Source organism: Pan paniscus, chromosome 21, assembly GCF_029289425.2.
Source record: "Pan paniscus chromosome 21, NHGRI_mPanPan1-v2.0_pri, whole genome shotgun sequence".
In the NCBI taxonomy this organism is placed as follows: Eukaryota; Metazoa; Chordata; class Mammalia; order Primates; family Hominidae; genus Pan; species Pan paniscus.
Genome location: NC_073270.2, coordinates 69,713,600 through 69,736,873, shown reverse-complemented (window position 1 = coordinate 69,736,873; position 23,274 = coordinate 69,713,600). Strand labels below are relative to the sequence as shown.

General features: G+C 49.7%; 1 protein-coding gene and 1 non-coding gene across 3 annotated transcripts in view; both read right to left on the bottom strand.

The window, feature by feature from the left end:
* DNAJC5 (DnaJ heat shock protein family (Hsp40) member C5) overlaps positions 1-23,274 on the bottom strand; it is a 41,061-nt gene that overhangs the window by 11,194 nt on the left and 6,593 nt on the right. The window lies entirely within an intron of this gene.
* Positions 15,846-16,010, bottom strand: LOC112438039 (U1 spliceosomal RNA). Its single transcript, XR_003026541.1, has one exon. It is a non-coding gene; the product is annotated as a U1 spliceosomal RNA (small nuclear RNA).

Below are 23,274 nucleotides of genomic sequence, written 5' to 3'. Positions count from 1 at the left end.
GTGCAGTGGTGTGACCTCAGTTCACTGCAATCTCTGCCTCCCGGGTTCAAGCGATTCTTCTGCTTCAGCCTCCCAAGTCACTGGGACTACAGGCACGCGAACCACGCCCAGGTAATTTTTGTATTTTTAGTAGAGATGGGGTTTCACCACATTGACCAGGATGGTCTTGAACTCCTGACCTTGTGATCCGTCTGCCTCAGCCTCCTAAAGTGCTGGGATTACAGGCGTGAGCCACCGTGTCCGGCCTCTTATAATTGGTTTTCTACACTGTCATGCCCACTTTAACCTTTTCTGCATACTCACAAACCCATCAGCAAGCTCTGCAAGCACTCCACATCCTGAGTCCATAAAAAGCCCCAGACCCAGCCACACAGGCGGACTTTCCTGCCTTCAGGTAGGGGAACCACCCCTGCATCCCCTGGTCCGCTGAAAGCTGTTTCACTGCTCAATAAAGTTCTTCTCCGCCCTCCTCACCCTTCAATGTCCAGTGTATCCTTACCTTGAGTGCAGTACATGAGCTCGGGAATGGCCGAACACAGTACAAGCTATAACACAGGTGAGTTGGGGCACGCCAGTGTGGCCAAGCAGGGCCCAGGTGGGGCATCACTGGCCAGGGGTCCCCGGCTTGCAAAGTGACAGAGAAGAAAAATCCTAAGTCATCAACTCACTGCAACCTCCGCCTCCCATGCCGCAGGCACAGGACTACAGGCACGCACCACTGCACCCAGCTAATTTTTGTATTTTTAGAGACAGGGTTTTGCCATGTTGTCCAGGCTGGTCACGGACTCCTGGCCTCAGTCGATCCCCCCCTCGGCCTCCCAAAGTGCTGCGATTACAGGCATGAGCCACCGTGCCTGGTTTTTTGTTTTTGCTTTTAAGTTAAATAGGCATGGTGGCTCATGTCTGTGGTCCTAGTGACACAGGAGGTTGAGGTAAGAGGATGGCTGAGCCCAGAAGCTCGAGGCTGCAGTGAGCCGTGATCGTGCCACCACACTGTAGCCTGGGTGACACAGTGAGACCTTGTTTCAAAAAAAGAAAAAGAAATAACAAGACCTATGAAATCTATACGTTGAAAACCACAAATTGCTAAGATACTAAAGATAAGAAAAAGATTCCTCATGTTCACGGATTAGAAGCCTCGATATAAAGAAGTCAGTTCTCCCCAAACTGATCTGTAGACTTGACACAAGCCTAACCCTAATCCGAGAGGATTTTTTTTTGCAGAAACTGATAAACTGATTTTTTTAAATGTATAAGGAAATGTAGCAGACAGATTAGCCACAGCAACATTAATAAAAAGAACAAAAGTTAGAGAATTTACCCTATTGATTTCAAGACATATACTATATATCTACAGTAATCAAGACCATCTGGTACTGAGGAAAAGACACACACACAACAGCAGAATCGAGTTCAGATAGATTCATACTGAAAGGCACAGAAGGGGAGAAAATATTTACATTACGTACGTATAAAAAACAATTCACAAGTGGAATAAAGAACTCTTACACAAGTCAATTACTAAGGCAAAAAACTCCATTTTTAAAAACGGCCAGGTCATTCTGGCTCAAGAGCGCAGAATGACTTGGAGGCAGTGAGAGTGTAGGAAGGGATGGACTTGGCAGATTTTCTTTTCATTCTTACCATTTCAGGATAGAATCCAAAATCACTCAACACATAAAGCTGAGAAAATGTTAACTCATTCTTTCTTTTCCCCGCCTGACTTTATTGCCCGGGCTGGAGTGCAGTGGTCACATTTCAGCTCACTGCAACCTTGACCTCCTGGGCTCAGCTGATCCCCCCACCTCAGCCTCCTGAGTAGCTGGGACTACAGGTGTGCAATACCACGCCCAGCTATTTTTTTAAATTTTTATAGAGTCAGGATCTTGTTGGTCTCAAACTCCCAGACTCAAGCAATCCGCCTGCTACAGCCTCCCAAAGTGCTGGGATCACAGGTGTGAGCCACCCTACCCAGCCTAATTTTTTTTTTTAGAAACAAGGTTTTTCTCTGTTGCCCAGGCTGGAGTGCAGTGGTGCGATCTTGGCTCACTGCAGCCTTGAAATCCTGGACTCAAGAGAGCCTCCCTTCTCAGCATCCCAAGCAGCTAAGACTACAGGAATGTGCCACCATGCCCAGCTAACTTTAAAATTTTCTATAGAGACACGGTCTGGCTTTGTTGCCCAGGCTGGTCTCAAGTGATCCTCCTGCCTCAGCCTCCCAAAGTGCCGGGATTATAGGTGCAAGCCACTGCTTGTCACCAAAATGTGACTTATTCTTTTTTTTTTTCTTTTTTGAGACAGAGTCTCACTCTGTTGCCCAGGCTGGAGTGCAGTGGTGCAATCTCAGCTCACTGCAACTTCCACCTTCCAGGCTCAAGCGATTCTCCTGCCGTAGCCTCCTGAATAGCTGGGACTACAGGCACGCACCACCACGCCTGGCTAATTTTTGTATTTTTAGTAGAGATTGGGTTTTGCCATGTTGGCTAGGCTGGTCTTGAACTCCTGACCTCAGGTGAGCCACCCGCCTCAGCCTCCCAAAGTGCTGGGGATTACAGGCGTGAGCCACCATGTCTGGCTAAAACCTAGATTTTTAGAAAGGAATGAAGACCACTGGAAATGGTAAATACCTAGGTAAAACACCATTTTTTGCTTTTTTGTTTGTTTGGAGACAGGGTCTTGCTCTGTCACCCAGGCTGGAATGCAGTGGTGTGATAAGGGATCATGGCAGCCTCAACCTCTCAGACTCAAGTGATCCTCCCAACACAGCCTCCTGAATAGGTGGGACTACAGGCGTGAGCCACCATGCCAGCTAAGTTTTTAGAAATTTTTTGCAGAGACGGGGTCTATGTTGCTCAGGCTGATCTTGAATTCCTTGGCTCAAGCGATCCTCCTGCCTTGGGTCATGGTCACCAAAGTGCCGAGATCACAGGAGCCAACCCTTTCTGATGTCTATTTCTTTTTTTTGAGACAGAGTCTCACTCTGTCACCCAAACTGGATGGAGTGCAATGGTGCAATCTTGGCTCCATGCACCCTCCACCACCCAGGTTCAAGCGATTCTCCTGCCTCAGCCTGCCAAGTGGCTGGGATTACAGGCGCGCGCCACCACACCCAGCTAATTTTTTTGTATTTTTAGTACAGATGGGCTTCACCATGTTGGCCAGGATAGTCTTGAACTCCTGACCTCAGGTGACCCGCCCGCCTCGGCCTCTCGAAGTGCTGGGATTACAGGCGTGAGCCACCAACCTGGACTGCCTATTTTCTTGGGGTAATGAGTCCGGGAGTTTACCACCTGATGTTTGAAGTAGCACCTCACAACTTCATTCTTCCTAAACTTGGTTTAAATTTCAAGGGGGTCGGGAGTGGTGGCTCACGCCTGTAATTCCAGCACTTTGGGAGGCTGAGGTGGCTGAATCACCTGAGATCAAGAGTTTGAGACCAGCCTGGCCAACGTGGTGAAACCTCATCTCTACTAAAAATACAAAAATTAGCTGGGTGTGACGGTGTGCATCTGTCATCCCAGCTAGTTGGGAGGCTGAGGCAGGAGGATGGCTTGAACCCGGGAGGAGGAGGTTGCAGTGAGCTGAAATTGCACCACTGGACGTCAGCCTGGGTGACAGAGTGAGACCCTGTCTCCAAAAAAAAACTTTCAAGGGGATCCCATGTCAACAGAAAGGTTATAACACAGTTAAAGGAGAGGCCTGGTGTGCAGCCGCAGCTACACGAGCAGCACGTGCTGCAACCTGCTGCAAGTGACGAGCTGCCATCAGCGTTATTCGCAGTCTTCATTTCTGGAGGGCTAAGTTCCAACCTTCAGTCAGAACTCTTTTTTTTTTTTTTTTGAGACAGAGTCTCCCTCTGTCGCCCAGGCTGGAGTGCAGTGGCGCGATCTCGGCTTGCTGCAAGCTCCGCCTCCCGGGTTCACGCCATTCTTCTGCCTCAGCCTCCTGAGTAGCTGGGACTACAGGTGCCCACCACCACGCCCGGCTAATTTTTTGCAGTTTTAGTAGAGACGGGGTTTCACCGTGTTAGCCAGGATGGTCTTGATCACCACACCTCGTGATCCACCAGCCTCGGCCTCCCAAAGTGCTGGGATTACAGGTGTGAGCCACCAGGCCTGGCCTCAGTCAGAACTCTTTTAGTGACATCATTATCTTTAAAAAGCAAACAAGGTGGCCGGGCACGGTGGCTCAAGCTTGTAATCCCAAAACTTTGGGAGGCTGAGGAGGGTGGATCACCTGAGGTCAGGAGTTTGAGGCCAGCCTGACCAACATGGAGAAACCCCATCTCTACTAAAAATGCAAAATTAGCCGGGCGTGATGGCACATGCCTGTAATCCCACCTACTCAGGAGGCTGAGGTAGAAGAATCACTTGAACCCGGGAGGTGGAGTTTGCAGCGAGCTGAGACCGTGCCGTTGCACTCCAGTCTGCGCAACAAGAGTGAAACTCCGTCTCAAAACAAAACAAAACAAAAAAAAGCAAACAAGGCTTTGGGAGGCTGAGGCAGGTGGATTGCTTCTTGCGGCCAGGAGTTCGAGACCAGCCTGACCAACATGGAGAAACCCTGTCTCTACTAAAAATACAAAATTAACTGGGTGTGGTGGCACACACCTGTAATCCCAGCTACTCAGGAGGCTGAGGCAGGAGAATCGCTTGAACCCTCGAGGGGGAGGTTGCAGTGAGCCGAGATCTCACCACTGCACTCCAGCCTGGGTGACAGAGTCAGACTCAGTCTCAAAAATAAATAAATAAATAAAAATTAAAAATTAAAAGCAAACAAAAAGGGTCGTGTTTTACAAATCCAGCATATCCCAGTCCGTTCTGCTGGCAGCAGCCCCAGGGCCCGCACACATGCCTAGGCAGACAAGACCGCACACGTGCAGGGACGCTGAGCTTCTGAAATGGCGGGGACCCGTGTCCTCCCTCCCCACGCCAGGGCAGTCACTCTATGACCTCGGCTCCTTCACAGCCCTGGCTGTAGCCTGAGGCCCCCGCATGGCGGGCATCCCCACCAGACGTTGGCGGACGAGAGCCCTGCTGACGCCAGCCCCTTCCCCCACCACACCCACCACACTTCCCGGTCCGACGCAGGACTACCTGGTCCCGGGCAGACACAGAGCACAGAGTGCCGGGTCCCACGTCAGCCCCTGACGCACCTGCTGTCTCTTCAACACCGTGCCCTGCTCCCTGCTGGCTGGAGAGCCCTCACTCAGACCCCAGAGCCCTGAGCCTGCCCTTGGGAACCTCTCCTGCCACACAGCCGGGTACGTCCTCTTCCGTGGCGCTGTCCTGTGCGTCCTCTTCCGTGGCGCTGTCCTGGGCCCTGGGCACATGTGCACACAGCCGGGTGCATCCTCTCCCCGGACACGTCGGTGCCATCACAGCTCAGCATTCATTTGTTCAACAGTTACGATGCATCGATCACATGCCTCGCTCTGTTCTCAGAGCTGGGGACTCAGTGGTAACAAAATAAACCAAACAGGCAAAAATCTCCGCCTGCAGCAGCTTGCAGTTTAGCAGGTCCCTGCTCCTCAGAATGCAGCAGCTTGCAGTCTAGCAGGTCCCTGCTCCTCAGAAGACTTAAAGATCTTCAGGGGTAAAAAAATAAAATAAAATACGTGTGTTCTTATTTCTGTACTTCCAGGTGCAATCTCAGTGTGTGCAGCAAACGTTTTATAAAACAGCTGCTGCTGAACTCAAACTACTGTTGGGGAAAAACTGTGGCCAACTTTGTAAGAACAGATATGAAAACATCTTAAAAGGAAGTCTATTTTTGTTCTGTTTTAAATATTTTACTATGTATTATGTGAAATACAGAAAGAAATATATGGAACATATCAGCCAGGCGTGGTGGCTCACGCCTGTAATCCCAGCACTTTGGGAGGCCGAGGCGGGCGGGTCACAAGGTCAGGAGATCGAGACCATCCTGGCTAACACAGTGAAACCCCGTCTCTACAAAAATACAAAAACATTAGCCAGGCATGGTGGTGGGCGCCTGTAGTCCCAGCTACTCGGGAGGCTGAGGCGGAGAATGGTGTAAACCCGGGAGGTAGAGCTTGCCGTGAGCCGAGATTGCGCCACTGCACTCCAGCATGGGTGACAGAGTGAGACTCCGTCTCAAAAAAACAACAAAAAATATATGGAACATATAAATTATGACGCATAAACACCATGATCCCGTCTCTAATTTAAAAACTGGAAAATTATCAATAACTTGGAAGTTTCATTTTCCCCATATATACCTTAAATTCAATGCTATTCTCTTGCTTCTAAAAAATTACCTCATGTTTATCCCTAAACGCTATTTAGTTTTAATTTTTTGAGCTTAAAAATACGGCCTAGCACTGGATTTACTTTTCTGTAATCTGCTTTTTTTTTCCTTTGAGACAGGGTCTTGCTATGTTGCCCAGGCTGGCCTCAAACTCCCAGGCTGAAGTGATCTCCCACCTTCAGGCTCTGAGCAGCTGGGACTATAGGCACACAGCATCGTGCCTGGCTTGATCTGCTTCTGAAACGCCTATGTTCCTAAGATTCGTCTACACTGCAAATTGTAGCTACAATTCATTCATCTCCAGTGTGGTCACATTCTATTCTGTGAACAGACCACAACTGATCCATCCACTCTTGCACCGAAGGACATCTGGACTGTTCTCAGCTTCTGTTACCAAGTTGCTTGGAACGTTCCTGAGCAGCAGGCGCGGTGGGTGGCGAAGGGCGGACAGCGTGAGGCTGATGCAGCTACCGTGAGCAGCACAGACACTGGCAGCAGGAGTGGGCGACCGTCACAGCAACAAGCAACTGAGGCGTGAGAAGACAGGCAGTGCCCCCACTCCCTGGGAAATGCAAATTAAACCACAGAGCACTACTATGCACACACCTATCAAAACTGCTTAAAAAATAATCCCAGAACTTTGGGAGGCCAAGGTGGGCAGATGGCTTGAGGTCAGGAGTTCAAGACCAGCCTGGTCAACATGGTGAAACCCTGTCTCTGCCAAAAAATACAAAAATTACCTCGGTGTAATGGCGCATGCCTGTAGTCCCAGCTACTCAAGAGGCTGAGGCAGGAAAATCGCTTGAATCCGGGAGGCAGAGGTTGCAGTGAGCCGAGATCACGCCACTGCACTCCAGCCTGGGCGACAGAGCAAGACTCCATCTCAAAAAATAATAATAATAATAAGGCTGGATGCAGTGGCTCATGCCTATAATCCCAGAACTTTGAGAGGCCAAGGTGGGCATGTCACTTGAGCTCAGGAGTTTGAGACCAGCCTGGACAACACAGCGAAACCCCATCTCTACAGAAAATACAAAAGTTCTGCATTTTTTGTATTGCACCTGCAGTCCCAGTTACTCGAGAGGCTGAGGCAAGAGAATCGCTTGAACCCAGGAGGCGGCGGCTGCAGTGAGCCAAGATCGCGCCGCTGTATTCCAGCCTGGGCAACAGAGTGAGACTCCATCTCGAAAAAAAGAAAAAAGCTAATTAAATTTTTAAAAAGTAATAGAAGCCAGGTGTTGTGGGTAGTCAGGGACCCTGAACAGAGGGACCGGCTGGAGCTGTGGCAAAGGAACATAAATTGTGAAGATTTCATGGACATTTACCAGTTTCCAAATAATACTTTCATAATTTCTTAAGCCTGTCTTACTTTAATCTCTTAATCCTGTTATCTTCATAAACTGAGGATGTACATCACCTCAGGGCCACTATAATTGTGTTAACTGTACAAACTGTAAAACGTGCGTTTGAACAATATGAAATCAGTACACCTTGAAAAAGAACAGAATAACCGCGATTTTCAGGGAACAAGGGAAGACAACCATAAGGTCTGACTGCCTGTGTGGTCGGGCAAAATACAGCCATATTTTTCTTCTTGCAGAGAGCCTATAAGCGGACGTGCAAGTAGGGAAGATATCACCAAATTCTTTTCCTAGCAAGAATTAATACTCCGGGAAAGGAATGCATTCCTGGGGGGAGGTCTACAGAAGGCCGCTCTGGGAGTGCCTGTCTTATGTGGTTGAGATAAGGACTGAAATACGCCCTGGTCTCCTGCAGTACCCTCAGGCTTACTAGGATTGGGAAACCCCACCCTGGTAAATTTTTGGTCAGACTGGTTCTCTGCTCTGGAACCCTGTTTTCTGTTAAGATGTTTATCAAGACAATACATGCACCGCTGAACACAGACCCTTATCAGGAGTTCCGCTTTTGCCCTTTGCCTTGTGATCTTTGTTCTCCTTTTTGCCCTTTGAAGCATGTGATCTTGTGACCTACTCCCTGTTCTTGCACCCCCTCCCCTTCTGAAATCCTTAATAAAACTTGCTTGTTTTGTGGCTCAGGCGGGCATCACGGTCCTACCGATATGTGATGTCTGAGGCCCAGCTGTAAAATTCCTCTCTTTGTACTCTTTCTCTTTATTTCTCAGCTGGCCAACACTTATGGAAAATAGAAAGAACCTACATTGAAATATTGGGGGCAGGTTCCCCCAATAACCAGGCATGATGGCTCATGCCCGTAATCCTAGCACTTTTGGAGGCTGAGGAATGCAGATTGCTTGAGGCCAGGAGTTTGAGACCAGCCTGACCAACACGGCAAAACCCCATCTCTACTAAAAATACAAAAATTAGCCAGGCATAATTAGCCAGGCATGGTGGCGCACGCCTGTAATCCCAGCTACTTGGAAGGCTGAGGCAGGAAAATCGCTTGAACCCAGGAGGCAGAGGTTGCAGTGAGCCGAGATCGCACCACTGCCCTCCAGTCTGAGTGACAAGGCGAGACTCTGCCTCAAAATATTAATAATAATGACATGGGTTTGTATTTTATGTTCTGTGATTTCCTTTACTAGCTAGTCACTTTTGTTGTAGTTTACAAAAATATCATCAGTCTGTGACACTGGAAATTTTAAAAACTTAAACCTTGTCCTTCAGCACAAACAGTCGAGGAAGAATTCTTCTGGTGTGTACCTAAGAGTGGAACTTCTGGGTGCCCAAGAACAGGCAGGCTCAGCCTGAGGAGGTGTGCCAACTGCTCTCCGAGGACTGCACCAGTGGCCACTGGAGCTTAGGGCTCCCTGCCATTCCTGCAGCCTCAACAATGACTGGTACGGCCAGGCTCCCCAGTGCTTGCCTGGCCTGATAAGGGTAGGCGTCTCCAGCCTACCTTCAAGGCCATTCTGTCTGTGGTGCCCAGTGGACATATCCAGGACACTGACCCTTCACTGGTTAAAAATGTTACAAGTATCTTCCAGTTCACAGTTCTTTTTTTACTTATGATGGTGTGTCTTTTGATGAGCACAAGCTTTTTTTTTTTTTACCAATTGTAGTAAAAAACATATAACATCAAATTCAGCATCTGAACCATTCAAATGCCCCAGTGTTCACTACACGCCCATCGCTGAACAACAGCCCTCCTCCAAGTCACCTCTGAGGTCACGGAATATATTCCAGCTTTCTGAATCTCTCAATCTGTTTTCCCCCTTTTTTGTTCAAGAAATCCTTCCTGACCCTAAGGTGCTATTCTATCTTCTGACACTTGTCACCCACAGGAATCTGCTTCATCAGGAGTTGGCCTGGGCGTGGCAGGAGATACAGACCAGCTCCTATCTGCCTGAGGCCCGCCCAGTGCCCCAGGTCCCAGGAGCATCCATGGAGCAGCCCGTCTCTCCCTGGGACCCACAGGTGCCTCTGGCTTACTGCAAACCTCCACACGGGAGGCCTATCAGGGGCTCTCCATTTTGCTCCATTTTGAGCGTTCTTTATTTAAAAACCTCTGAAATTATCTGAGGCCATTTCCAAAACTTTTACAAAAGCTACACACTCTGGCCGGGCGTGGTGGCTCACACCTGTAATCCCAACATTTTGGTAGGCCGAGGAGGGCAGATCACCTGAGGTCAGGAGTTTGAGACCAGCCTGGGCAACACAGTGAAACCCCATCTCTGCTAAAAATACAGAAATTAGCAGGGCGTGGTGGCAGGTGCCTGTAATCCCAGCTACTCAGCAGGCTGAAGCAGAAGAATCGTTTGAACTCGGGAGGTGGAGGCTGCAGTGAGCCAAGATCACGCCACCACACTCCAGCCTGGGTGACAGAGCGAGACTCCATCTACAAAAAAAAAAAAAAAAGGCTGGGCACGGTGGTTCACACCTGTAATCCCAGCACTTTGGGAGGCCGAGGTGGGTGGATCACGAGGTCAGGAGATCGAGACCATCCTGGGTAACATCGTGAAACCCCGTCTCTACAAAAAATACCAAAAAAAATTAGCCAGGTATGGTGGTAGGCGCCTGTAGTCCCAGCTACTCGGAAGACTGAGGCGGGAGAATCGCGTGAACCCAGGAGGGGGAGCTTGCAGTGAGCAGAGATCGTGCCACTACACTCCAGCCTGGGCAACAGAGCAAGACTCCGTCTCAAAAAAGCTAAAAATTCTTTGGCATTTCTAACCACATCATAGATAATAGTACTTAAAATAATATTTCAACATAAGCATTCCATTATGAAGCCCAGAAGGGTTTTAACAGCAATTGCAAGGTAAACCCTGTGGGTCACAGCACCTCCACGGTTCTGAGTTCTGGGCTGTAAGGACTGAAGTCTGGGCGCCGCTTTCACCAAGAGACAGAAGCAGGCGTCAGGGCTGCTCTAAGGTACTCGGCCAACGGTGAGCGTCCCGGCTTCTCACTACTGCCTCGCTCTCTCCCCAGCCTCCTGTGGTCCCCTCAAGACGGTGGCTGGGCAGGTGGCCTCAAGAGACACTGCCTGAGGGGTGGGAGGATGGAGTGCTCAGAGAGAGACATTCCAGGCCACAAAGATCACACATCCTGCAATGGACGGTCTGAATATACAGATGCTAAGAAGGTGGCTGTTAGGGCCTGGCGCGGTGGCTCACGCCTGCAATCCCAGCACTTTGGGAGGCCAAGGTGGGCGGATCCCCTGAGGTCAGGAGTTTGAGACCAGGTGGTCAACATGGTGAAACCCTATCTGTACTAAAAATACAAAATTAGCCGGGTGTGGTGGTAGGTGCCCGCAATCCCTACTGTAAGCTACTTGGGAGGCTGAGGCAGGAGAATCACTTGAACCCAGGAGGTGGAGGTTGCAGTGAGCCAAGATGGCACCACTGCACTCCAGCTTGGGCAACAAAGAGACCCTGTCTCAACAATAAATAAAAAATAAAAATACAAAAATCAGCCAGGTATGGTAGTGCACGCCTATAGTCCCAGCTACTCAGAAGACTGAGGCAGGAGAATCACTTGAACCCAGGAGGCAGAGGCTGCAGTGAGCTGAGACCGCAGCACTGCACTCCAGCCTGGGCAACAGAGCGAGACTCTGTCTCACTAAAAAAAAAAAAGAAAGAAAAAAAGAAGGCTGTTAGGAACCCTGGACCCTGGGGCAAGGGGAACAACTCTAGAAAGAACAGATGACGTCTGAGGAGAAGGGGGAGGAGAGGGAAGGAGACAACAGGTGCTGCGGACTGCTGGGGAGTGGGGCAAAGACAAGTCACCTAAGGATACAAAGGAAACACGGAGGAACTACCAAGAGCGACAGTCACACTGGGATGGGGAAGACACAGCAGGGGCTGGGTCAGCAAACAGGCATGACACAGCACAGGGAACTGCAAAGAAGGCACCAGCAAACACCTCTGGGAGAGACAGTGGAGACAGGGAGATGGAGACCGGGCAGGGAGAGACGGTGCAGACTGGGAGATGGAGACCGGGCAGGGAGAGACGGTGCAGACGGGGAGATGGAGACCGGGCAGGGAGAGACGGTGCAGACGGGGAGATGGAGACCGGGCAGGGAGAGACGGTGCGGACGGGGAGATGGAGCAGGAGAGGCAGTGCAGACAGGGAGATGGAGACGGGGCAGGGAACTACCTCTTTGCTCTAGATGCCCTTGGCTCATTCTATAAAAAAAAAAAAAAAATGCTAAAAATACAAATACGAAAAATAAAATACAACTGGCATTTCTTTTATCCTGCTGGGGAATCTTAATTTAAAATCAGTGATGAACCATGTAAAAACTGACTCCTGGCTGGGCATGGTGGCCAAACCTGTCATCCCAGCACTTTGGGAGGCCAAGGTGGCCGGATCACGAGGTCAGGAGATCAAAACCATCCTAGCCAACATGGTGAAACCCTGTCTCAACTAAAAAATACAAAAATTAGCTGGACGTGGTGGCAGGTGCCTATAGTCCCAGCTACTCGTGAGGCTGAGGCACAAGAATCGCTTGAACCCGGGAGGTGGAGGTTGCAGTGAGCTGAGATCGCGCCACTGCACTCCAGCCTGCAGCCTGGGCGACAGAGCAAGACTCCATCTCAAAAACAAACAAACAAACAAAAACCTGACTGCCAAAGGATACTCAGACAGGTAGGTCAGGCAAGGGAAGGACTGACAATCAGAGCATGCTAGGGACAGGGACTTGGAACACAGTTAAAAGGGTAAAAGCCCCACAGTTTGAATGTGTATTTCTGGATTTTTATTTGGAATAGATATTATCTATTCCAAAAAAAAACCAATTAACTCTGTAAATACATTTGAAGAAATTATAAACAAGAGTCAACAAAGCAAGCTAGAGAAAAGACGCTGTGTGCCACATCACAGGTGTCCCTCACCTTTACTCTTTTTTTTTTTTTTTTGGAGACCAATTCTCACTCTGTCGCCCAGGCTGGAGTGCAGTAGTGCACTTTCAGCTCACTGCAACCTCCGCCTCCCGGGTCCAAGCGATTCTCCTGCCTCAGCTTCCCGAGTAGCTGGGATCACAGGCATCTGCCGCCATGCCCAGATAATTTTTGTATTGTTAGCAGAGATGAGGTTTTGCTATATTGGCCAGGTTGGACTCAAACTCCCGGCCTCAAGTGATCCGCCCACCTCAGCCTCTCAAAGTGATGGGATTACAGATATGAGCCAGTGTGCTAGGCCTTTCCTCCTAACTTAAAATGAATTTCAAATGTAAAGACTTTCCAGCCAGCCATGGCAGTTCATGCCTGTAATCCCAACACTTTGGAAGGCTGAGGTGGGGAGACTGCTTGAGCCTAGAAGTTTGATCATTCTGGGCAACATGGTGAAACCCCATCTCTATTAAAAAAAAAAATACAAAACCTCGCCAGGCGTGATGGTGCACACCTGTGGTCCCAGTTACTCAGGTGGTTGGGATGGGAGGATCACTCGAGCCCAGGAGGTCAAGGCTGCAGGGAGCCGAGATCGCGCCACCGCACTCCAGCCTGATTGACAGAGCAAGACCCTGTCTCAAAAAGAAAAAGAATTCCTAAAGTCCCTGGAAACACAGAAATCCCCAAAAGATTTCAGCTTTCCTCCTTAATTCTAAGAATAAAAAGCAACAGTGACGCTGAGCTTAACGCAACACGAGAACAGCAAGAGAAAATAAAACTGCTTCCACGACCATCACCAAGCATCCAAGTACGAGAGGAAGTGAATCTGAGCTGGAGCCATGGCAGCGCCCGGCCGAGCCAGGGAGGAGCAGACAGGCAGGGCAGCTGGCCCTTTTCACACAGTAACAAGCCCCATGCTCGCTCACACACAGAGTGCCACAGAAAACGAACGCCTGCCCTCGTGAGTCACAAAGTTAACGTCAAGAAGCAACAAGACCAGCGGCCACACCTGAGGAAGGATCAACTGCCTCAACCCATAGCTGCCACCCTGCCCAGAACCACGGTTTCCTGAAACTATAAAACCATTCCAAAGGTATGATTAGCTACAGAGAAACAAAACCAAACCCCACATGCTGAAGCCCTTTTAATTCACAGACTCATCTACTGCCCCAGGTCCTAATAGAGCATTCAGTGAATGTTTGCTGCATTAATTTTATTGGTATTGACTTGGGTCTGGAAACCTAATAAAGATTTTTTTTTCTTGTAAACTGATGCTTAGAATACAGTAATTCAAAAAGAAAAGCAGATCAGAAGTTGAACAAAATAACTCTAGATATACATTTGAATACAAAGAATTGAACAGGCCAGGCATGGTGGCTCAGGCCTGTAATCCCAGTACTTTGGGAGGCCAAGGCAGGCGGATCATGAGGTCAGGAGATCGAGACCAGCCTGGCCAACATGGTGAACCCCCGTCTCTACTAAAAATACAAAAATTAGCCGGGTGTGGTGGCGGGCACCTGTAGTCCCAGCTACTTGGGAGGCTGAGGCAGGAGAATCGCTTGAACCTGGGAGGCAGAGGTTGCACTGAGCCGAGATCATACCATTGCACTCCAGCCTGGGCGACAGAGTCAGACTCTGTCTCAATTAAAAAAAAAAAAAAAATCAAACATTCTCAAAACCCTATTACTTGGAGAGCAGGTTATCCAACACGACACTCATGCCCTCCTGGGCATCGGGCACCCAAGTACCTCGGGCCTCACCCTCCCAGTCCCAAGCGCACATCACTTTTTTTTTTTCCGAGAGGGAGTCTCGCTCTGTTGCCCAGGCTGGAGTGCAGTGGCGCGATCTCCACTCACTGCAAGCTCTGCCTCCCAGGTTCACGCCATTCTCCTGCCTCAGCCTCCCGAGTAGCTGGGACTACAGGCACTCGCAACCATGCCCAGCTAATTTTTGTATTTTTAGTAGAGATGGGGTTTCACCATGTTAGCCAGGATGGTCTCCCATCTCCTGACCTTGTGATCCGCCCGCCCCCGCCTCCCAAAGTGCTGGGACCACAGGCGTGAGCCACCACGCCCGGCCAGCGCACATCACTTTCGATGGTGCAAACAGCAGACAAAAAGTCCAGGTGACACCAATGAGGCCACAGGTTATGACACCTGGGTAGCGACTATTCAATCAAGGTTTGAACCTCTCCATACAAAGGGGGCCTAGAACAAGCAAGTACCCCCAGGAACAGAACGAGTCTGAAGACACGAGGGGTCTTCCGTTACCGCAGCGCTGCTGGTCAAATCACTCACGTCTGTGCAACGCTAGAGGAGAAAGCTCCTAGAGCAGAATCGTTACTGCAACCAAAAATATTCCAGAAAACCTTAACACAGTCCCAAATATGAAAGACAAGTGTTCTTCATAAGATCAGTAACCACGAGGGCATGCTGCTTGCTGGTCTTCTACCCTCACAATACTAAATCCGCAGGATTCTGGTCTGGTGCACGCCCTGGCCCAGGCAGGCCTCTGCTGCCCCCCGCAGGCTCTCCTGAGGATCCCCAGCCAGATGAGTCTGGACATACTTCCTATCACGGAAGAAAAGGCATAAAACCAGCAAGCGATTCAGTAGAAATCTACTCTCATGGGGAAGAATTTTTTCTTTCTTTTTCTTCTTTCTTTCTTTGAGACGGAGTCTTGCTCTGTCGCCCAGGCTGGAGTGCAGTGGCACAATCTCGGCTCACTGCAGCCTCTGCCTCCCAGGCTCGAGTGATTCTCCTGCCTCAGCCTCCAGAGTAGCTGGGACTACGGCACGCATCACTGCTCCCGGCTAATTTTTTGTGGTTGTTGTTGTTGTTGTTGTTGTTTTTGAGACGGAATCTCACTCTGTTGCCCAGGCTGCAGTGCAGTGGCGCCATCTCGGCTCACTGCAAGCTCCGCCTCCCGGGTTCACGCCATTCTCCTGCCTCAGCCTCCCGAGTAGCTGGGACTACAGGCGCCCGCCACCACGCCCGGCTAATTTTTTTTTTTTTTTTTTGTATTTTTAGTAGAGACGGGGTTTCACTGTGTTAGCCAGGATGTCTCAATCTCCTGACCTCGGGATCCGCCCGCCTCGGCCTCCCAATTTTTGTATTTTTAGTAAAGATGGGGCTTCACCATGTTGGCCAGGCTGGTCTCAAACTCCTGACCTCAGGTGATCCACCCACCTCGGCTTCCCAAAGTGCTGGGATGACAGGCATGAGCCACCACGCCCGACTGATTTTTGTATTTTTATTTTTTCGGGGGGGGGACAGTGCGAACACAGTCCCTCCACTACCACAAATTACGCAGTCGAGTTTCCCACATTTGGGGAAAACGCAGGGCTCAGCACATCCGGAGTGCAATGGCTAAGCCTTGCCCTGGGAAAACCACCTTCGCGATCATGGTATCTCCCCTGCCAGGTAAGTATGATTTTTGTATTTTTAATACAGATGGGGGGGTTTCACCATGTTGGCCAGGCTGGTCTCGAACTCCAGACTTCAAGTGATCCGCCTGCCTCAGCCTCCCAAAGTGCTTGAATTACAGGCCTGAGCCACTGCGCCCAGCCTCTTTTCTTTTCTTTTTGAGATGGGGTCTCACTCTGTCACCCAGGCTGGGGTGCAATGGTGGGACCACAGCTCCCTATAGCCTGGAAATCCTGAGCTCAAGTTCTCCTCCCACTTCAAGCAGCTGGGACCACAGGCATGTGCCTGCACTGTGCCAGGCTAGAACTTTATCTGGATATAATAATCACAACATTCAAATCCTCAACTTCACATAACACATAAATTCATAAAAATACCTATGACCACAATCCTACTTGCAGTATCATATCTACTTAGTGACCTTTGCCCTGTTCATTCCGTGACCAATCAAACGGCACACCCACCCTGGCTGCGGCTCCACCCCACTGTACAGTGGACTGACAGGATGCTTCCACTGAGCAGACCACAGAGCAGAAGCTCAAGACACAGTGGATCTGCCACAGTTCATAAAATGCTACAGATGGCATCTGGGTATTTCCAGCACTTCCAGCGGGAACCTGCTCTGAAACGTTAACTGATGGAAACGGCCCTGACTTTCCCACACTCACCCCCTGGCCTAGCGCTGCTCTTAGAGAAATCCACCCTGGGGTGATGGCTGGCCACCACCTCCCATGCGTGGGGCTGTCCCTGGTGAAGCACATACATAGGGTTTCAGAGTGCCTCTGCAACTATGACGAAAGTCAAATGATTCCAGTGGGTCTAGTATGCAACCAAGTATAAGGTGCACCAATTTAACCCTGACAAGCCAACCGTAAAACATGCGAAATTTCAGGGCCAGGCGCGGTGGCTCACGCCTGTAATCCCAGCACTTCGGGAGGCCAAGGTGGGGGGATCACGAGCTCAGGAGTTCGAGACTAGCCTCACCAACCTGGTGAAACCCCGACTCTACTAAAAATACAAAAATTAGCCAGGCGTGATGGTGCACATGCCTGTAGTCCCAGCTACTGGGGAAGCTGAGACAGGAGAATCACTTGAAGCCGGGAGGCGGAGGATGCAATGAGCCGAGATTGCGCCACTGCACTCCAGCCTGTCGACAGAGCGAGACTCCGTCTCAAAACAAACAAAAAAACCCCTAAATTTCAGAGGTAGTTAAGTAGTAAAACACATGCATGCACCTCAAAATTGAGACAGTATGATCTGACAAAACTTGTGATATCTGCTGTGAGTTTTATCTACACAGCAGCTGCAGCTTAGGAAACACTCACCACGTGCCTGCCATCTACTGAACAGAGCCCTTCCTAAGAGGCCTGTGAGACAGGCCTGGTCAGGGGGTGGGAGGGTAGCTCTGGGGTCACCTGTCTGAGCTGCCATTGACAGGGACTCAGTGGCCAGGCAAGTTACTCAACACCTCCCCATGTCGATCTCCTCTTTATCGAATGGGCATTAAACAGTCCAGCAAGGTATGTCTGGGAGCTGGCTTGAATAAAGCGGTCAGACCCTATGCCAGGCACACAGTTAATGTTAGCTATTATGATGATGATCTGTGCTTTTCGGCTAAGAAGACTGAGACTCAGGAAGGTGGAGTAACCTATTTGCAGTCACCGTGCTAAGAATCAGCAGGGCTGTAACTGAAATCAAAGTCAGCCTCCCAAGCACCGTACATCGTGACTGATTCTCAGCATCCATTTCACAAAAGGCAGTAATTCTTCTCTGTCCTGATCACAAATAACTTATTTTCCTGTACATCAAGCCTTTTCTGAATAAGGTACTATATGGACCACTGTCATTTATTTTATTTTATTTTACTTTAGAGACAGAGTCTCACTATATCACCCAGGTAGGAGTGCAGTGGCTCAATCACAACTCACGGCAGCCTTGACCTCCTGGACTCCTGCAATCCTCCGAAGTAGTTGGGACTACAGGTGTGCAACCACCACACTTGGATAATTTTTTATTTTTTGTAGAGGCAGGATCTCCCTAAGTTGCCCAGGCTAGGCAAACTCCTGAGCTCAAGTGAGCCTCCCACCTTAGACTCCCAATGTGCTGGGATTACAGGTGTGAGCAACGGCACCCAGGCCACTGTCATATTTTTATTAATTAATTAATTAATTAATTTTTTTTGAGACGGAGTCTCCATCACTCACCCAGGCTGGAGTGCAGTGGTGCGATCTCGGCTCACTGTAAGCTCCACCTCCCAGGTTCACGCCATTCTCCTGCCTCAGCCTCCCGAGTAGCTGGGACTACATACAAGCGCCCACCAACACACCCGGCTTTTTTTGTATTTTTAGTAGAGATGGGGTTTCATCGTGTTAGCCAGGATGGTCTCGATCTCCTGACCTCATGATCTGCCCGTCTCGGCCTCCCAAAATGCTGGGATTACAGGCGTGAGCCAGCGTGCCCGGCTATTAATTTATTTATTAAGACAGAGTCTTTCTATTGCTCAGGCTGCAGTGCAGTGGAGCAATCTCGGCTCACTGCAACCTCCACCTTCTGGGTTCAAGCAATTGTCCTGCCTCAGCCTACTGAGTAGCTGGAATTACAGGTGCCTGCACCACACCTGGCTAATTTTCATATTTTTAGTAGAGATGGATGGGGTTTCGCCATGTTGGCCAGGCTGGTCTCAAACTCCTGACCCCAAGTGATCCACCCGTCTTGGCCTCCCGAAGTGCTGGGATTACAGGTGTGAGCCACCGTGCCTGGCCCCATATTTTTAAATAAAAGTAAAATAAGTACATATATAGACAAAGTTTACAAAGCTTAATACATGTTTTGTTGGCTATATTTTAATTAATTCTCAGCTTGAAGACACATTAATTATTGTCGCGTAGAATTTTAGATGTAAAAAGTATTTTCCTTAATTAAAAAAAAAATCCTGGGCCGGGCATAGTGGCTCACGCCTGTAATCCCAGCACTTTGGGAGGCTGAGGCGGATCACCTGAGGTCAGTGAGTTCAAGACCAGCCTGGCCAACATGGTGAAACCCCGTCTCTACTAAAAATATAAAAATTAGCCAGGTGAGGTGGCACGTGCCTGTAATCCCAGCTACTCAGGAGGCTGAGGCAGGAGAATCGCTTGAACCCAGGAGGCGGAGGTTGCAGTGAGCCAAGATCGCGCCACTGCACTCCAGTCTGGGTGACAGAGCAAGACTTTGTCTCAAGAAAAAAAAAAAAATTAGCTAGGCACGGTGGCACGCCCCTATAATCCCAGCTACTGGGGAGGCTGAGGCAGGAGAATTGCTTGAACCCAGGAGGCGGAAGTTGCAGTGAGAGCTGAGATCACGTCATTGCACTCCAGCCTGGGCAACAAGAGCCAGACTCCGTGAAAAAAAAAAAAAAAAAATCTGCCATGTGCGGTCATGTGTGGTGGCTCACACCTGTAACCTGAGGTGGGAGGATCGCTCGAGCCCAGAGGTGAAGGCTGCAGTGACTGCACCACTGTAAACCAGCCTGGGCAAGAGTGTGAGACCTTGTCTCTTAAAACAAAAAAATCCAGCCCCGGGTGTGGTGGCTCACACCTGCAATCCCAGTACTTTGGAAGGCTGAGGTGGGTCAATCACTTGAGGTCAGGAGGTCGAGATCGGCCTGGCCAACATGGTGAAACCCCATCTCTAGTAAAAATACAAAAATTAGCCGGGCATGGTGGTGCACACCTGCAGTTCCAGCTACTCAGGAGGCTGAGGCAGGAGAGTCACTTGAACCCAGGAAGCAGAGGTTGCAGTGAGCCGAGATTGTGCCATGGCACTCCAGCCTGGGCAACAAGAGCGAGACCCCATCACATACACAAAAGACAGGAAAAAAAAAAAGAAGGCCAGGCACGGTGGCTCACCCTATAATCCTGACACTTTGGGAGGCCGAGGCAGGCGGATCACCTGATGTCCGGAGTTCGAGACCAGCCTGGCCAACATGGTGAAACCCCGTCTAGACTAAAAATACAAAAATTAGCCGGGCGTGGTGGCGGGCACCTGTAATCCCAGCTACTCTGGAGGCTGAGGCAGGAGAATCGCTTGAACCCGAGAGGCAGAGGTTGCAGTGAGCCGAGATCGCGCCGTTGCACTCCAGCCTGGGGTACAACAGCGAGACTTCGTCTCAAGAAAAACAAAAACAAACAAAAAACCCCCACAGTTTATTAATCTGCCTTATTGTCCTTTGCCTTTTAAAAATATAAGATAAGCCTGTTTAAGGCTTTACGGGGAGGCAGCTGTCAGTCAGCCAGCTGTTCTGGAGTCAGTCCAGGGCAAAGGCTGCTGTAGGAACGGCATTAGCACAACTTTGCCTATTTATCCTTGACCAGAGCAGGTTTACAAGGATGCCTATACCATGAACACCTGCACGCATCTCAGTCCGCCCACCTGGAGGTCAGACACACTAAGAGGCAGCTGGACCAGCTCCCTGTTCAAGGCCACTTCAGATTCTATGTGAGTTACAGTGCCCTTGTCTTAAAGTATTTTCATAAATGTGAATTAAGCAGTGCTCACACCAGGGAGAAGGATGCTGTGAGTCTGTCTGTTGGTCTGCTGGTGACAATCAGTTAGGGTTACCCAACCTGGCGGGATGATGCAAGAGAAAACAGCACCAACAGAAACCACATCGTAAGAGGTAATTTTGGGGAAAAAAGGGTAATTTTGTAAATCCTGTGTCGTCACTTTAACATGTATGATGACATTATTTGTGCTTATTCTTCAATATTATACCTTTATACTCGAGAATCTAAAAAACTGTTTAAGACCCACCCTGCATGGCTGTCCTGGGGATTACGGCTAATGCATATTCGGCAACCTTGTCCCAGAACACCTGTTCAACAAACCACGGTTTGCCTCATTTCAGAGTGTTTTGCTATTTGGACATGGGGTATTCTTTTTCATCCCCTACTGCAACCTCCGCTTCCCAGGCTCCAGGGATCCTCCCACCTCAGCCCCTCAGCCTCTCGAGTAGCTGGGACCACAGGCATGCACCACCACGCCCAGCTAACTTTTGTATCTTCTGCAGAGATGGGGTTTCCTCATGTTACCCAGGCTGGTCTCAAATTCCTGAACTCGAGAGATCTATCCACCTCAGCCTCCCAAAGTGTTGGGATTACAGGTGTCAGCCACTGTACCTGCCCAAATTTTTGTATTTTTAGTAGAGACGGGGTTTCGCCATGTTGGCCAGGCTAGTCTCGAACTCCTGGCCTCATGTAATCTGCTTGCCTTGGCCTCCCAAAGCACTGGGATTACCGGCTTAAACCACTAAGCCTGGCCAAAAATGTTTTTAATTTTTTAAAAATTTCTATACGAAGAGCCTTATTAAAAGTTTGAGATAGGCCGAGCGCAGTGGCTCACACCTGTAATCCCAGCACTTTGGGAGGCCAAGGTGCACAGACCATGAGGTCAAGAGATCGAGATCATCCTGGCCAACATGGTGAAACCCCGTCTCTACTAAAAAACACAAAAATCAGCCGGGCGTAGTGGCGCATGCCTGTAGTCCCAGCTGCTACAGAGGCTGAGGCAGGAGAATCGCTTGAACCCAGGAGGCGGAGGTTGCAGTGTGCCAAGATCGCACCACTGCTCTCCAGTCTGGTGACAGAGACTCCATCTCAAAAAAGAGAGTTTGAGGTGAGTCGGTGAGGTGGTGCGTGCCTACAATCTCAGTTACTGAGGGTTAGGGTGATTCTAATCTACTGAGACTGTAGGCATGCACTACCTTGGGAGGCTGAGGCAGGAGGATCGAGCCCAGGAAGGCCAACCTGGGCAACATGTGGAGGCCCCATCTCTACAAAAATTAAAACATTAGTCAACTGTGGTGACACATACCTAAAGTCCCAGCTACTTGGGAGGCTGAGATAGGAGGATTGCTTGGGCCTGGGAGAATGCAGCGAGCTAAGACTGTGTCACTCCTCTCTAACTTGGGTGAGAGACAGAGTGACACCCTGTTGTAAAAAAACAAGATGTGGCCGGGCGCGGTGGCTCACGCCTCTAATCCCAGCACTTTGGGAGGGCGAGGCAGGCAGATCACGAGGTCAGGAGATCGAGACCATCCTGGCTAACACGATGAAATCCCGTCTCTACTAAAAATACAAAAAACATTAGCTGGGCGTGGCGGCGGGTGCCTGTAGTCCCAGCTACTCGGGAGGCTGAGGCAGGAGAATGGCATGAACCCAGGTGGCAGAGCTTGCAGTGAGCCGAGACTGAGTCACTGCACTCCAGCCTGGGCGACAGATCAAGACTCTGTCTCAAAAAAAAAAAAAAAAAAAAAAAACAAGATGAGGCCAGGTGCGTTGGCTCACGCCTGTAATCCCAGCACTTTGGGAGGCCGAGGTGAGTGGATCACCTGAGGTTGGGAGGTCGAGACCAGCCTGACCAACATGGAGAAACCCCATCTCTACTAAAAATACAAAATTAGCTGGGTGTGGTAGCACACGCCTGTAAATCCCAGCTACTCAGGAGGCTGAGGCTGGAGAATCACTTGAACCCAGAAGGGAGAGGTTTCGGTGAGCCAAGATCACACCGTTGCACTCCACCAGCCTGGGAAACAAGAGTGAAACTCCGTCTCAAAAAAAAAAAAAAAAAAAAAAAAAAAGATGAGGCCAGGAGCAGTGGCTCACGCCTGTAATCCCAGCACTTTCGGAGGCCGAGCTGGGCGGATCACAAGGTCAGGAGATCGAGACCATCTTGGCTAACACGGTGAAACCCCATCTCTACTAAAAATACAAAAAATTAGCTGGGCGTGGTGGCGGGCGCCTGTAGTCCCAGCTACTCAGGAGGCTGAGGCAGGAGAATGGCGTGAACCCGGGAGGCGGAGGTTGCAGTGAGCCGAGATTGCATCACTGCACTCCAGCCTGGGCGACAGCACAAGACTCTGTCCCCCACCCAAAAAAAAAAAAGAATTATTATTTTAAAGAACACATCAAGAAAGAACTAACAAAATTTATTGCAACTGGCAAAAATGTAAAATCTGAGATTTTATCAGCAAGCCCTATCGCAGCAGCTAAATGACCAACGTACTGTGGTAAAATGCCCCGCGAGCAAAGGGGAGAGACACACAGACACCACCTGAGGGCTACGAACTTGGCAAGAGATGACAGAAGCTACAGTCTGTACTCTTGGACCCAGAATTTCCTGCGTTATTTGTCTTAGGGAAACCTTCTTGCAATAAAACACAATCCTATTTAATAAAGAAAAATCCGATGGGACTGCTCAGCAAAAATCCAAACATTCGCTCTGCTGCTAATCCCT